The sequence below is a fragment of the Oreochromis aureus genome, linkage group 9, assembly GCF_013358895.1.
Source record: "Oreochromis aureus strain Israel breed Guangdong linkage group 9, ZZ_aureus, whole genome shotgun sequence".
NCBI lineage: Eukaryota > Metazoa > Chordata > Actinopteri > Cichliformes > Cichlidae > Oreochromis > Oreochromis aureus.
Window position 1 is genome coordinate 35,375,644 of NC_052950.1, and position 15,947 is coordinate 35,391,590.

Genomic DNA, 15,947 nt, shown 5'->3' on the forward strand with positions numbered 1-15,947 from the left:
TCCTCACTACGTACGACTCTGGATACTGTAGCTCCTGTGAAAACTAAGGCCTCAAATCCGAAGTACCTTAGTCTGTTGTATAATTCTTAAACACGTAGTGTTATGATGATTGCTGATATGAGGTTCAGTTCTACGGTGGTGATCACAGGGTGTGCACAGGTCAAGTGCCACTATGACCCTCCAGAAAATAACGAGGACAGGGGATGATCGTTCAGCTCTTTAATGGCAGATTTAGCATGGGTGCGGGTATGTGTGTGTGTGGTTCAGTCTTATGGACGCACACTGTCATTGAACCCACATAAACTGCTCCCGAGCATAACTTATGATTCACACTGCCTCCATGAACACCATTTTTCATCCCAGTCAAAACATTACTCACAAAACGGCCGCGCCCTCTAGTGGCTAGGCAGAAAACTGCATCACAGTCCTGCCTTCAGAACAGCCGCCCCCAAACTTGCACTCGCAAGTTTGCAGAATGTAGTTTACTGTCCATTGTGTTCTGGTACTGCAGGTAGTCGAATAAGGCGGCTCACTGGGCGTACATAGGTACGGTCCTTTACGTTCACTTCTGCAGACCGGATTAAACCATCAGCTCCGGGGAATACCCTGTTGATCTTCCCAACAGGCCATGACGCTCTGGGAAGTTGGGGATCCACTATCATCACCACAGTGCCCAGCTGGATCGGAGCAGTGTCCTTCTGCCACTTTGACCGTGTCTGCAGTGTAGGCAGGTAGTGGCGTATGAACTGTGTCCAGAAGCGATCGGATAACACCTGACAGGTCCTCCATGGTAGTCGTCCAATGAGCTCTGAGTCGTGGTATATCACTTGGGGTAGGGAAGGGTCTAGCCGTCCCATCAGCAACAAATTTGGGGTAATGGGGTCTGGGTCAGCCACGTCTGATGACACGTACCCCAAAGGTTTCGAGTTGAGCATTCCCTCGATCTCGATCAACACTGTTTGGAGGATTTCCTCTTTTACAACCTGTGAGCCCAATGTGGAGGCCAGAGCTGCCTTTATGGACCTGATCTCTTGCTCCCAGGATCCTCCAAAGTGGGGAGAACTGGGAGGGTTAAATCGAAACTTGATCTGCTGCTCTGCTAACTTGCTTTGTAAAGAGGGATGCAGGGCATTGAAAGTTTCCTGGAGCTCCCGATCCCCACCTCGGAAATTTGTTCTCTGGTCACACAGTATCTTAGCTGGTTTCCCACGACGAGAGACAAATCTTCTTAATGCCATTAGAAATGAGTCGGTGTTGATGCTAGACAGCACCTCAATATGAATGGAACGAGTCGTCAAGCATTTGAAGAGCAGGCCCCAGCATTTCTCATTTCTCCGACCAACCTTCACCTGCATTGGCCCAAAGCAGTCGATGCCTGTTGAGAAGAAGGCTGGCTGATGTAATTGTAGGCGTGCAAGGGGAAGGTCAGCCATCTTTGGGTTGGCAGGTTGGGCTCTCCATTTTTGGCACTCAGGTTAGGAGCGCTGTTCACTTCTTACTGCTTCACGGCCACGAAGAATCCAGTATTTCCTTCTCAACTCTGCAAACAATCACTCTGCTCCTGGGTGTTTCAAATCACTGTCAGCCTGTCGGATGAGTAGTCTGGTGACTGGATGTTTAGGGTACAATACTACTGGATGTATCACAGCAGCTTCCAAATCATGGCATCGTCTGAGACAACCACCTACTCTTATGAGTTGAAGTGACTTATCAAATTCCGGGTCTAGGCAAAACAGACGGCTGGATGAGTGAACTGGTTTCCCAGTGGTCAGGCTCTGGATCTCATCTGGGAAACTGTCTTTCTGAGCAGCTCTCATCAGAATAAGCTAAGCCTCCTTGCAGTTCTCTGATGTGAGCTTGTCCGCCCCTTGAAGGCACCTGGCTGTTTCTTCCAAAAGCTCGCTAAAACTGGTAAACTGCTGTGCATCAGGCAGGGAGATACAGTCAGTAGACACAGCTAAGCAAGTTATTGGTTTACACTGCTCCTCAGCAAAGTCTGTACATGGTGTGGCTGGGTGCTCTGGCCACTGGTCTCGATGTAGCTGCAGAAACAGGGGCCCACCTGCCCACCGGGACTGGACTGTGAGGTCTTGTAGCCTTTTACCCCTAGTTAGATCATCTGCCGGATTGTCATATGTTGTCACATAACGTCAAGACTGGCTGTCTGTCAGTTCCTGGATCTCAGCTATCCGAGTTCCCACGAACACCTTGAAATGACAGGACTCTGACTGGATCCATGTTAGGACAGTGGTGGAGTCTGTCCATAACACCACTCTGCATAGTGGTAGGGTGAGCTCTTTGGTCAGCGGGCTAGCGAGTTGAGCTCCGGTCAAGGCTGCACATAGTTCCAGACGTGGCATGGACATCTGCCGTTTAGGGGCCACCCTAGAGCGGGCAGTCAGGAAAGCAACTTCCACCTTTCCAGCAGCATCTTCCGTCTGTAGGTAGGCAACGCTTCCATATGCCTGTTGAGATGCATCGCAGAAGATGTGCAACTCACGCCTACTGTCGGATTTGTCCAGCTCTGGGCTTACATAACAACGTTGTAGACTAATGTTGTCCAGATGCTGCAGCTCACCTTCCCATTCGTTCCATGCAGAGAGCAGGTCACTTGGTAACAGGGGGTCATCCCATTCACGCTTTTTGTCCCACAACTGCTGGACTAGTACCTTCGCCCTCGTTGTGAAGGGGACGAGAAACCCTAGTGGGTCATACGGACTCGCCACAACATGGTAGATGTTTCTCATGGTAGGAGGATTCCTCTCCAACTGCCTGGACTTGTAGTGCAGAGTGTCAGAGCAGCATATCCAGCGCAGACCTAGAGCAGGTTCTTGAGGGTCCATATCAGTTCGATTCAGCCACTGTACGCTGCTCTCTGATCTTATCTCCTTTGGTAGATGGCTGATGAGATCTGGGGTGCTGCTGGCCCACTGTCTGAGCTCAAATCCTCCCTCCGATAATAGTGACCGTAGCTTGTCCACAACCTCTGTGGCCACATCTGGAGAAGAGAAGCTCTGTAACCAGTTGTCAACATAAAAATTCTTCTCAATGGAGTCACGCACGTCATCTCCCTGGTCACTGTGGTCATGGACGTGTCGCTGGAGTGCATAAATTGCACAGCATGGTGAGCATGTTGTCCCAAAGGGGAGCACCTGCCATTCATACACCTTGGGATGGGTGTCTCTTTGTAGATCGCGCCAGATGAAACGTAGTAGTGGCCGGTCCTCAGGCAGTAGTCTCACCTGGTGGAACATCCCCTTGATGTCACTGCTAACTGCGATAGAGCGTTCTCTGAAGCGTAGCAGCACACCAAGAAGAGAGGCCCCCAGGTTCGGGCCTGGTAAAAGCAGCTCGTTGAGGTTCTGATCCCTATAGGTGAATGAGCAATTAAACACCACATGGTTCTTTCCGTTGTGTGTCACCATGTGGTGGGGAATGAACCATGATTCTTTGGAGGCCCTAATTTCCTCTTCACTGACTTCTCTGACATAGCCTGCTGCTATCAACTTTGTCATCTCCGCTTGATAAGCTTTAGCTTTCTCCGGGTCTTGACTGAGGCGCTTCTCCGTGCCACGTAGATTGGGGAGTACTGCTTCAGGTGGCACCCGGAGTGTAGGCATATCACTGATACGCAGAAGGGGGGGTTGAATATCTGTTTACTCCCTCGACATTCAGTCTTGTCGTCTTTGCCTCCAAAAGCCTCATAGCTTGCTCTTCCCTCCGAGACCGTGTCACTAGTTTCTCACTTCGATATGGGAGAGTGTCGAGTTGCCAAAGCCTCTCTACTTGACTATGAAGCTTTGAATGAGGAGAGGCAGTTGAGAGGAAGAAGCACTGTTGCGGTTGAGCAGAGTGCTTAAGGGAGGGGGTTGGTCCCTGTAGTACCCAACCAAGTCTAGTCTTGACTGCAGCTGGTCCTCCAGGTAAGCCTAGGCGCACAGGTTTGATGGGCGTTACTAGGTGAGGACAGTCAGAGCCGATCAGAAGGAGTGGCTGGGCATTTGTGAAGGGCTGCAAGGGAAGCCTTCTCAAGTGTCTATATTTCTGTTGAAGTGCTTTCACAGGGTATGAATGTTCAGCCAAGCCTAGGTCATCAGTTGTGAAGGCTCTCTCAATGGTGAATGTTCTGGATGGTTGGCTGGCAGGGGAGACTTTGACTGTCACTGATGCGCCATGCAAGGTTCTCAATCCTTGTCTCACCGTACGTAGAGTAAGACTCTCTGCCATGCCCTGTAACTGCAGTCTTTGAGTGGCCTCATGGAGAAGGATCGTCCTCTCAGATCCATCATCCAATATGGTGAATGTCTCCAGGGTGTGCTCACCGTTCTGCAGCAGCACTTTGGTTATCTTCAGAAGCACTTGGCTACAGCCCACACGCCGGTCTAGATAAAGTACCTCAGTAGATGGTTTACTCCCCAGCTCGGCGATGTGTTCCATTGGTGGATTGGGTGCAGCAGGTCTGAGATTCACTTCATGCAGGGCCTCTAGGTGTTTTCCCCTGCATGTCTTACACTGCGCTTTAAGTCGACACTGAGCGGCCTGGTGGTGCCGCCCACAACGCCAGCAGCGATTGTTGGACTTAATCCAAGTAGATTTCTGCTCCTTAGTCAGCATCTTGAAGTTGACACATTGATCTAGGAAGTGCAGAGTGGTATTACAATACGGACAATAAGCCGTGGGCTTGTCTTGGACCTCAGAAGTGGAAGGGGTTGTGGCTGAGGACCTTTGGGGGGCAGTGTTGTGTGTTGCACCATGCAGCACGGTGGTAGTCCTTTTGGTGGCTCTTTTATCTCTTTTCATGCTGCTCCTGTCTCTCGAGCTCTCCTCTACCTTCTCTGTGTGATCTCCGCCCTCTTGAATGACCAGCTCATACTCCAGCCACTCTGCAAAGTCTCTCAATGATGGTATTCCATCTTTCTGTGGGTAACGGTAGCGGCGGAAAGCAGCACGTAGGTCTTGGGGTAGCTTTTGTGTCAGTCTAGCAACATGAGACCCGCATTGCAGCTCTATGTGTCCATCTTCCCCAAGTTGCTCTAACGTGCCGACCAGAGCACAGACTCTCAGTGCAAACCTTCTGAATCCAGTTGTGTCACCCGGGCGGATGCTGGGCTCATCCATAAGCTTTGCTATTCTCTGCAGTGACAGCTGGTGCGGCTGACCATAATGTTTAGTGAGCGAGGCCATCGTGTCAGAGTAGGGGTGAGGTGAGTTACTGTAGGAGTCAGCAATTAAAAGAGCTTCCTCAAATTTAAGGTGGTCACATAAGACCTGATATTTGAACCTCTCGGTTGCATCAAAGGGGAGAATATTGTCTAGGGCAAGCCTTAATCTAGCAAACTGCCTGGGATCACCCTTCGTGAACTCTGGGATGGAGGGCGATGGTCCTCTGTAGATCTTCTCCTTTACAGCTATGGCTGTAGTGGGAGCCAACACTTGTTCTGGGGGGAGCATGTTCGCGTCGAAACTAGGTCCAGCTAGTGTTCGAGATAAGGGGGTGGACTGTGGTGCACGAGGCTGAAAGTTGGGAGCTTCAGTGGCTGAGGGTTGCTGTAACTGTAGCTCTTGTAAGCGTTGGCTAAGCTCTTGTGCAATGGCTGGTAGCGGTGGAGGTGGAACAGACTGTATCTCTGGTAGATCAGGATGATCTCTCGGGAGAAAAACTGGAGGTGGTGGTACTGGCCATTCTTCAGCTGCATCCTGTGTGTAGGATATATTGTGCTGCTCTGGTATCAGGGGAAAAGGCTGTGTAGTTAGAGGTGTGGAGACCCAAGTGTCATCAGATGTAATGTAGCCTCCTGGTTGCTGGGCAGAACGTAAGCGGGTGGATTCCAACGTGGTGACATTACGATCCATCTGCCTCCTCATGTCTCCTACCATCAGCTGAAGTTGCCTGTTGTCCTCCTGCAGTTGCTGCACAATGTTCATGAACTCCTGAGGGATGCTGGATGACACTGGGGTCTGTCCTGCAGCTCCAATAGAACCAGGAGTCTGGGTGAGGGGCGTCATCTTGGTGTATCCCTCTCTAGTCTGCTGTTGCTCCAGTGTAGCAGTGGGTGGCAGTGTGTAGCCTTCATACTGAGTCATCCATCCTGGTGGTCGCACAGTCCTCCGTGGACGTGCACCTGCTCTCTGGGGGTCATAATCCATCTTCACTCTCTGTAATCACCTCATCCGGCTCGAAGGACCAATTTTGTTATGATGATTGCTGATATGAGGTTCAGTTCTACGGTGGTGATCGCAGGGTGTGCACAGGTCAAGTGCCACTATGACCCTCCAGAAAATAACGAGGACAGGGGATGATCGTTCAGCTCTTTAATGGCAGATTTAGCGTGGGTGTGGGTATGTGTGTGTGGTTCAGTCTTATGGACGCACACTCTCATTGAACCCACATAAACTGCTCCCGAGCATAACTTGTGATTCACACTGCCTCCATGAACACCATTTTTCATCCCAGTCAAAACATTACTCACAAAACAGCCGCGCCCTCTAGTGGTGAGGCAGAAAACTTCATCAAAGTCCTGCCTTCAGAACACGTAGCCTAAAGCAGATGACTCGTAAGCTGGAGAGGAAATGGTGTGTCACAAATTTAGAGGATCATCATTTAGCCTGGAGAAATAGTTTGCTGATTTATAAGAAAGCCCTCCGCAAAGCCAGAACATCTTACTATTCGTCACTGATTGAAGAAAATCAGAACAACCCCAGGTTTCTCTTCAGCACTGTAGCCAGGCTGACAAACAGTCAGAGCTTTTTTAAACCAACCATCCCTTTAACGTTAACTAGTAATGACTTCATGAACTTCTTCACAAATAAAATTTTTATCATTACAGAACAAATTACCAATAATCATCCCACAGATGTAATATTATCTACAGCTACTTTTAGTACCATTGAAATTCATTTAGTCTTTTTCTCCAATTGATCTTTCTGAGTTAACTTCAATAATTACTTCCTCCAAACCATCAACGTGTCTTTTAGACCCCATTCCTACAAAACTGCTCAAAGAAGTCCATTTTCCATCCTCATCCGCTTTATCCGAAGTCGGGTCGCGGGGGCAGCAGCCTAAGCAGAGAAGCCCAGACCTCCCTCTCCCCAGCCACCTCCTCCAGCTCATCCGGGGAACACCAAAGGCGTTCCCAGGCCAGCCGAGAGATATAATCTCTCCAGCGCGTCCTGGGTCTGCCCAGGGCCTCCTCCCGGTGGGACATGCCCAAACACCTCACCCAGGAGGCGCCCAGGGGCATCCTTGTCAGATGCCCGAACCACCTCAACTGGCTCCTTTCGATGTGGAGGAGCAGCGGCTCTACTCTGAGCCCCTCCCGGATGGCCGAACTTCTCACCCTATCTCTAAGGGAGAGGCCAGCCACCCTTCGGAGGAAGCTCATTTCTGCCGCTTGTACCCGCGATCTCGTTCTTTCGGTCACTACCCACAGCTCGTGGCCATAGGTGAGGGTCGGGACGTAGATCGACCGGTAAATTGAGAGCTTCGCTTTTACACTCAGCTCCCTCTTCACCACGACGGACCGGTGCAGCGTCCGCATCACTGCAACCGCAGCACCAATCCGTCTGTCGATCTCCGGCTCCCTTCTCCCATCACTCGCGAACAAGACCCCGAGATACTTGAACTCCTCCACTTGGGGCAGGAACTCATCCCGACCCGAGTGGGCACTCCACCCTTTCCGGCTGAGAACCATGGCCTCAGATTTGGAGGTGCTGATCCTCATTCCCGCTGCTTCACACTCGGCTGCGAACCGTTCCAGTGCGAGCTGGAGGCCCCCACCGATGAAGCCATCAGAACCACATCATCCGCCAAAAGCAGAGATGAGATTCTGAGGCCACCAAGTGAAAGCCCTCCGCCACTTGGCTGCGCCTAGAAATCCTGTCCATAAAAATTATGAACAGAATCGGTGACAAAGGGCAGCCCTGGCGGAGCCCATCACCCACCGGAAACAAGTCCGACTTATTGCCGGCAATGCGAACCAAACTCTTGCAATGGTTGTATAGGGATCGAATGGCCCGTAACAGTGGGCCAGACACCCCATACTCCCGCAACACCTCCCACAGGACACCCCGAGGGACACGGTCGAATGCCTTCTCCAAGTCCACAAAACACATGTAGACTGGTTGGGCAAACTCCCATGCACCCTCAAGTATCCTCGAGAGGATAAAGAGCTGGTCCAGTGTTCCGCGACCAGGACGAAAACCGCATTGTTCCTCCTGTATCCGAGGTTCGACTAACGGACGAACTCTCCTTTCCAGCACCCTGGCATAGACTTTCCCAGGGAGGCTGAGGAGTGTGATCCCCTGTGGTTGGAACACACCTCCGGTCTCCCTTCTTAAAGATGGGGACCACCACCCCAGTCTGCCAGTCCAGGGTACTGCCCCTGATCTCCACGCAACATTGTAGAGGCGTGTCAACCAGGACAGCCCTACAACGTCCAGAGCCTTCAGGAACTCGGGCGGACCTCATCAACACCAGGGGCTCTGCCACCGAGGAGTTGTTTAACTGCCTCAGTGACCTCGACCCCAGAAATTGGCGGGTCATTCCCTCATCCCCAGACTCTGCTTCCTCCTCGGAAGACGTGTCAGTGGGATTAAGGAGGTCCTCAGTATTCCTTCCACCGTCTGACAATTTTCTCAGTCGGCGTCAGCAGCGCACCGCCAGCACTATACACAGTGCAGGTAGAGCACCGCTTTCCCCTCCTGAGACGCCTGACGGTTTGCCAGAATCTCTTTGAGGCTGTCCGAAAGTCTTTTTCCATGGCCTCTCCGAACTCCTCCCACACCCGAGTTTTTGCTTCAGCCACTGCCTGAGCCGCATTCCGCTTGGCCTGTCGATACCTGTCAGCTGCCTCTGGAGTCCCACAGGCTAACCAAGCCCGATAGGACTCCTTCTTCAGCCTGGTGGCTCCCTTCACCTCTGGTGTCCACCATTTGGTTCGGGGATTACCACCACGGCAGGCACCAACCACCTTGCGGCCGCAGCTCAATGCAGCAGCTTCGCAATGGAGACGCTGAACATGGTCCATTCGGACTCAATGTCCCCAGTCTCCCTCGAATGTTGTTGAAGCTCTGCCGAGGTGTGCGTTGAAGATCTCGCGGACTGGGGCCTCTGCTAGACGTTCCCAGCACACCCTCACTACGCGTTTAGGTGCACCGGGTCTGTCCAGCGTCCTCCCCGCCACCTGATCCAACTCACCACCAGGTGGTGATCAGTTGACAGCTCAGCCCCTCTCTTTACCCGAGTGTCCAGAACATATGGTCGCAGGTCTGGTGATACGATTACAAAATCGATCATCGACCTGCGGCCTAGAGCATCCTGGTGCCACGTGCACTTATGGACACTCTTATGTTCGAACAAGGTGTTCGTTATGGCCCAACTGTGATTTGCACAGAAGTCCAATAACAAAACACCACTCGGGTTCAGATCAGGGAGGCCGTTCCTCCCAATCACGCCTCTCAGGTCTCGCTGTCGTTACCCACGTGAGCATTGAAGTCTCCCAGTAGGACAACAGAGTCTCCAGGTGGGGCACCTTCCAGCACCCCCAGGGACTCTAAGAAGGCTGGGTACTCTGAACTGCCACTCGGCGCATAAGCGCAGATGACAGTCAGGACCCGTTCCTGACCCTGAGGCGCAGGGAACAAACCCTCTCATCCACCGGGAAAAACCCCAACGTGCCGGCAGCAAGCCGGGGATATTAGAATACCCACCCCAGCCCGCCGCCTCACCAGGGGCAACTCCAGACTGAGACAGAGTCCAGCCCCTCTCCAGGAGACTAGTTCCAGAGCCCAAGCCATGCGTGAGGTGAGCCCGACTATATCTAGCCGGTACTTCTCAACCTCACGCACTAACTCAGGCTCCTTCCCCACCAGAGAGGTGACATTCCATGTCCCTATTGCCAGTCTTGGCAGCCGGGGATCGGTCCGCCAGGGCTCAAAGAAGTCCTGCCATTAATTAATTCTTCAATCTTAAATATAGGGATGGGTATCGTTTAGGTTTTATCCGATACCGGTGCCAAACCGGTACTTTTGAAACGGTGCCGGTGCTTAAACGGTGCTCAAACCGGTGCTTAAAGAATGGAGAAGACAAACTTTGTCCAAAAACCTCTCATGTTTAACTGTTTTCCACTTTTTCTTTGGTCATTTTAGCCTTTTTGGCCAGGGTGAAGGGAGTATCTGCCATCAAACAACAAGACAGCCGCATGTAACTACGACGGTGTTTGCTAGTTCACCTTACATGCATTAATGTAATAATGTGGTTAGCGTACTCAACGTTAATTACACACGAACAACATGAAGCTACTCACGCAGAGGAGAACGGCGACTGCTGCCATCATCATCCGTCATCATTTCTGCTACGCTGACAGGGCTAGGGGCCAGGACTCTCCTCTTTGGGTTTTTGGGGGATGTTGCTAACTCCGGGTCCAATAACAGGCACCACACCCGCAGTAGATGTGCACGGTGTGAGGTCTCGCTGCAAGCTATCAAACACGGCGCATTTCTCGGCTTTAAAAAAAACGCTATGCGTCGCCAGGTGTTTTATCACATTTGAGGTGTTACCTCCTTTGACAGTATCACAGTATCAGCTTAAAGCACTTGTTGCAGGCTGCTGAGTTTGCATCTTTTGCTGTGAAGTACAGCCAGACTTTTGATCGCTTCGCCTTGGGCATTTTTAATCTGTAGCTCTGCTCTAAAAGAACGTACGTACCTAGCCCCGCCTACTATCCTCGGAAACGTAAAATGATTGGCTAGAATTGGCTCAGGAAAAAAAAAGCACCGAAATAAAGCACCGAAATGTGCGCTGCTTTTCGGTCTGGTTACTACCGTTTATGTGAGAACCGGTGCCATCATGGCACCGGACACCGGTACCCATCCCTACTTAAATATGATCAACCTATCTCTAATAATCGGCTATGTACCACAGACCTTCAAGCTGGCTGTAGTTAGACCTTTACTCAAAAAGCCATCTCTAGACCCAGCAGTCTTAGCTAATTATAGGCCAATCTCCAACCTTCCTTTCATATCAAAAATCCTTCAAAGAGTAGTTGTCAAACAGCTAACAGATCATCTGCAGAGGAATGGCTTATTGGAGAGTTTCAGTCAGGTTTCAGAGCTCATCACAGCACAGCTTTAGTGAAGGTTACAAATGATCTTCTTATGGCCTCTGACAGTGGACTCATCTCTGTGCTTGTCCTGCTAGACCTATTAGAGCAATTAGAACATGCTGTAGGTAGGTAATACAGGTACTGTGCTGCAGTGGTTTGTATCATATCTATCTAATAGACTCCAATTTGTACATGTAAATGGAGAGTCCTCTTCACACAATAAGGTCAATTATGGTGTTCCACAGGGTCTGGTGCTAGGACCAATTCTGTTTACATTATACATGCTTCCCCTCGGCCAGTGGTCAGCAATCTTTAACACCCAAAGAGCCATTTGGACCCAGTTTCCAAGCAAAAGAAAACACTGGGAGCCGCAAATACTTTGTGACATCTAAAAGAAAGATAACACTGTATATATTGTTTTTTTACCTTTATGCTTTGTGTGAACAACTAAAGTGTGTTGCTTATGAAATCCATGAAATGCTACAGAGAAAATTACATTTTATTTATGTAATTAACACATTTTGAACTCTTAAAGAAATATAACGAAAAGGAAAGACACCCAGCTGAACTAAAATGATCCATGTAGCAAAGAAAAACTGTTGTGTACCCCCACCCTTACATCGCCTTTGGGCTTTTGGAGCCTTGACCTGAATTTAAAAAAAAATAATTGGAAAAAAAAGAAAAATAAATATTTGCAAAATTCTGCATGAATATTTATTTATTTACTTATAGGGCTGTTCGATATAACGATATATATCGGATTACGATATAAAAACGTCTATCGTTTCATTTTACGCTATCGTTTGTTTCGTGGTGTCGCAAAATAAACTGTTTACGACAATATTTTTTCATTATTTTGATGGTCACTGTAGTGGCTATATTAATTTCTTAAAGTTCTCTCTTTCTCTTATATTTAATATAACCACACTACAGACGGACAAGCGCTTGTTTTTATGCGTTGTCGTTAGCAACAACGACGGTAAAACCACCTCGTGTCCGCTTGTTTATTTTCCACATAAACCTTTCACAATAAAGCTCAAGATCCTGTTGAGACTTTTCAAAATAAACTGAATCACGTGAAAGATGCAGAGTATTTACGGATGAGAAGCAAAAAAGAGCCGTCAGGTGCTAAAAAATAAACCTTAGACTCAAACGTTAGAACAGGCTTTTCCCCGCAGCACGCTGTGTAATAAATACTCACAAAGAAAACGGCGGCTGTTACAACTTGTCTAAAAATGTATCGTTTCATGCATCAGTTAAAACACTCTACTCCAGGTACGCGACACCCAGCTGGAAACACTTCACGCAAGTCGAGCTGCCCCAGATTCACAGAATTTACAGAAAATGTTACATTTTTGTGATTTATATCGTTGTCGGACGATAGATGTCTTAATATCGGGATATGAGATTTTGGTCATATCGCACAGCCCTATCTACTTATATTTATTTTACATGGTAAATGTGTGTAGCGGGGCGTGGTCTGCAGTACCGCTGCATGGGAGGCGTACGCCCCTGAGCCACACCCGCAATCACGCCTCGCCGCCTAAAAGTCTGTGCTCACTGTCACTACCCGATCCGTACCGGAAACCCAATCGGTACCCCGCAAGGTGTCTACTTCCGGTCGAAGCGTTTTACGATAGTTACGGGTCAGAGTATCTGTTAAGATTTTAAGAATAATAAGTGTCTCTTAAAATGTTTCCGATAATTAAACATTTAATATAATGTAGACAATAACAAAAAAATAAAAACATAGTTACGGATCAGGACTCCCCGATCCTTACTGCGCATGTGCAAAGTCGGACCGTACAAATCGGGTCTACCCGATCCGTACCGCGCATGTGCTGGGGTTTTCTTCTTCTTCTGTTCGTTTAATGGCAGTTTACTCCCCAGTATTCAAGGATACTGCCACCTGCTGACCGAGCGAATGATCCCTATTGTAAACTGAATTAGCGTCATTACAAACGTGTGTTAAATTTGATTTAGTGATAGTCGAGTGTGTTTATGCTTGTCTGTGCGGAGAGGATTGATTGGAATAGTGATGATGATGTCCGCTATCACTGTCAGTTGTCAGTAAACACTTCATCTGGCTGATGAATCTTCACGTGACATATTACAAAGTCTGTATTATTAACTCTGTAATTAGGCGCCATTCTTCTTATTTTACGGCGCTGTTGTTCAATTGGGGGACGCTCTCTGTTGAGGAGAAAAGCATGAATTTGTTTGTATACGGATTATCCATTGTTTAAATGTCCCGGTACACTCAGAAAAATAAAGGTGCCAACTGGAACCAAAAGTGGTTCTTTAGACTGATGCCATAGAAGAACCTTTTTTGGTGCCACAAAGAACCTTTCAAACAATGGTTCTTTGAAGAACCATTTCTTTCAGTGGTTCATTGAAGAACCTTTAAAGGTGCCCCAAAGAACCATCAAGAAGAACCTTTTTAAAGAACCATTTTTCAAAAGGTCCTTCAAATGGTTCTTTATAAAACCATTTTAAAGAACCTTTTTTGAAATGGTTCTTTAAAGAACCATTTTAAATCTTTCAAAATAAAACGTATCATAAATTGAATTTAAGTAGGGTAAAATAAATACGAGCACAGCATAGACATATATTAATGGTTTATTGCCATTTAGCAGTATACCAAAAGACAAAAAGGCACCACATCACTACTAATACATGTCACATATTAGTCATTTAAACAGTAATAACATTTTTACTATACTATAAATATATATATATATATCCTGTGGGACTTCCAGATGCAGACGGACAAAATGGTGGTGGCTAACCAACCGGACATAGTGGTGGTAGACAAACAGAAGAAGACGGCTGTAGTGATCAATGTAGCGGTTCCGAATGACAGCAATATCAGGAAGAAGGAACACGAGAAGCTGGAGAAATACCAAGGGCTCAGAGAAGAGCTCGAGAGGATGTGGAGGGTGAAGGTAACGGTGGTCCCCGTGGTAATCGGAGCACTAGGTGCGGTGACTCCCAAGCTAGGCGAGTGGCTCCAGCAGATCCCGGGAACAACATCGGAGATCTCTGTCCAGAAGAGCGCTGTTAAGGTTCAAAAATATGGGGAAGGAAACACAGGAGGAATGCAAGTAACCACACTGGTCCAAAGGGTAAAGACGATGATTTTAATGAAATGACACGCGTGGGAGAATGAGCGGACTCTGTAAGCAGACAGCCCCACAATCTCATCCTCCTAACATCAAAATACAGTTTTATATGCATCAGAGTATATTTAGTGACGCCCCCTCATTGCGTCATCACATACATCAGCTTCAAAACCACAAATGTTCTATTTGACAACTTAAGGCACAATTAAAAGTACATTGGCTTCCATCTTCTCCCGGTGGTTTCCGTAAAGCCAGCTCAGCTCTCGCATCGTGCATCTACTGCTTCATCAGTCAACTTTCACCTACACCCTAACAGTGTGTGTGTATGTGTGTCTGTGCGTACACGTGCGGGGCGTGCATGCTGTGTACTGCGTACGTGTCTGGATGTGTATGTCTCGCCCTTAAATGCTCTCTTTGCTTTCAGTTTCACTTCTGCAAAAGCTGCAACTTCAAAGACATAACTTCCTGTCTCATTTTGGCACAAAGTGTATTTTCCTGTCTCTGCCCTCTACACAGAGATCATAAAAGCATTAATAACATTTAAATTATAGATTCAACTCAACCATTTAAAATGGTTCTTCTTTGGACCTGTAATAAAGGCTAATATAATACCAATATATTTGAACATCTGAATGCATCTATGAAAGCAACATCCCTATTAACATGAAATGGTAATGATGATTATAAAAATAGCAGCAAATAATAGCAGTAAAATATTTCTATTCCTGACACTTCCCTTTTGACCTCTGGATGACATCCAGAGGTCACCAAAACAACGAAAAGCATGACCGAAACTAATAATTCACAGAGTAGATCCTAGTCTAAGACTAGATCCACCTTAACTGTAATGGATAAGAACCTTCTCCCTACTATGCTCTAAGTTACTCTGTTCCTCGATTGTTCTCAAAACATGAACCTAATTTCATATTTGGTTTTTGACTTTTATTTTCAAATCTTAATCAACCGTACTCAGCATTTGTAAAACTCTTAAAAAGCACTGCCTTTAAGAGAATCGAAGGAAGCACGTCTCTGCATGTGCTTCCTCTTTGCTCCTTATCTGATCATCAACATCCTGTGCACAAAACTGTCACTGCTGCAAGGGCCTACCTCTCATCTAAAGTCACCTTTCACAAGAAAAATCCTAAACACTTATTCTACTAAAGGATCAAAGAAAAAACAACCATTTTAATCAACTAAGTTTAAGCATATAATCAATTACTCCTAAATAACTTTCATCATAGCTAAAAGCTCCCTAGGAACAACTTCTGTGTGTTGACACTAACTTCATTGTAACACTCACAGTTCCTGTGTTATAACCTGTTTTAATATATCATTTTATTTCATTTTACTACTCTTAATGTAATGGTACATTCTAATTATATTTTATCAGTCATTATATTTTATCAGTTTTAACCAAAATACATAAGCTTTTCCCCCCTTGGACCTGGTTTAAAGCAAAAACTTGATCCCTTCAACAAGTATTTGTTATCCTGTAGCTGCACTTTATATAATAAGACTCATTTTGGAGCTGCATGTGTTATCTCAATATTTTACCTGTCACACAGTTTAGTTACAAGCAAAACTCCTATTCGGTTCCTCTTGTCTGTCACTTGTTACAGGGCCAACTCAAATTCAGTTAAAAGCTAAATGAACTTCAGGCCCTAGGCCTCAAATCAATACTGTCCTGTGTGTTGATAAACTCTATACGTCTGTAAGCGTGTGC